The sequence below is a fragment of the Nematolebias whitei genome, chromosome 1 (genome assembly GCF_014905685.2).
Source record: "Nematolebias whitei isolate Nwh7 chromosome 1, NemWhi1, whole genome shotgun sequence".
NCBI lineage: Eukaryota > Metazoa > Chordata > Actinopteri > Cyprinodontiformes > Rivulidae > Nematolebias > Nematolebias whitei.
Genome location: NC_056498.1, coordinates 34,507,688 through 34,509,182, shown reverse-complemented (window position 1 = coordinate 34,509,182; position 1,495 = coordinate 34,507,688).

Genomic DNA, 1,495 nt, shown 5'->3' with positions numbered 1-1,495 from the left:
ATTAGCTCCAAAGCTAGTAGCATTAGCTTCAGAGCTAATATGTATAGCATTAGCTCCGGAGCTAGTAGCATTATCTGCAGAGCTATTAGCTACAGAGCTAATATGTATAGCATTGGCTCCACAGTTAGTAGCATTAGCTTCAAAGCTAATATGTACAACGTTAGCTTCTGAATAATATATTAAACATCACAAGTTGATCTGGTTTGTTTCAGCCCATATATGGTGCATAAGGACTATTACAGAATATAACTTTATTGTTTCAACATAACTTTTTTTTTTACCTTGTCTCCTACTAGTCTGCACTACAACCTCTGTACATTATTGCCTTAGAATGCACTGCAGCGGTAAAATAATGGCAACATCTTTAGGTGATAAATGTAATAAACTTATGTACAGTATTCCCTTGGACTTGACACACAACTGGCTGATTGATGGATGAGCCGCACAAGTGGCATGGATTGTTTATTTAAAATAAATTATTTTTAATTATTTAGCACCTGTGGGCTGCACACAGGTGCAGGGAGAACCTCCCTCCTGCAACAATGTGGTCATGATCAGTGTTGCCAGGTGAGAAATGTAGGATTATCGTACTAAAGACATAAAATTATTGTATTTTGAGTGAAATGATCGTACACCCGTCATAACCAAAATAACAAATCTATTGATGCACTATAGTAGTGATGGGTCAGCTTCCAGACCGGCTCTGCTTCTTCTTCTTCTTTTCTTTTTTTCTTTTCCTCAATCATGGGGCGGGCTCAGCGGACTATTCAGCCAATCATCACCGGTGTTCTGAGGCAAACGCAAACATGTCACTCGTAGGTCACATTTAGAACTGCACAAATGGCTGGAATTTCCAGCCAATCGTGCATCTGTTTGCGGACACAGATGCCTTCAGGGTTCACAAAAAAACTCCGACAGACAGTTGTGACAGGCTGATGACAACCGATTACAACCACACATTCATGGAATGGTCAAATTATCATATATTTGGCCTTTTTTGGGATTATTGATCGTACAGAGGGCAAAATTGTTGTACAAATACGATAATTATTGTACACCTGGCAACACTGGTCATGATCTCTGTTCTCTGCCACGCCCACTTCTCTGCTACTATCACACTCATCACCTGTCACTCCCAATCTCCCTCCTTCTGTGTAAATAAAACTATTTACTGTCATATTTTACTGTATGACTCTTGTCATAGCTTATCTTTTAGCTACTGGTAGTTTCAAGCTGAATATTCCATTTAAAATCTGTTCTTTGTTTGCTCCATTTTGTGTAAACAACCCTGGTTCACCCTTGAGTTTAGAATCCTTGAGTTTTCTGTCTGAATGATTCAGAGGTAAGTGGGATAACAAAACAAAAAAAGTATTTTTCTAAATAGTCAGAACTGAAACTGTAAGAAAATAGAGCCAGTGACCAAACAAATATTGAACGATCTTCAGGAAGTCTGAGAAAAACGTTCAAGACCAAGTAAAAAAAGGAGATACCGTCA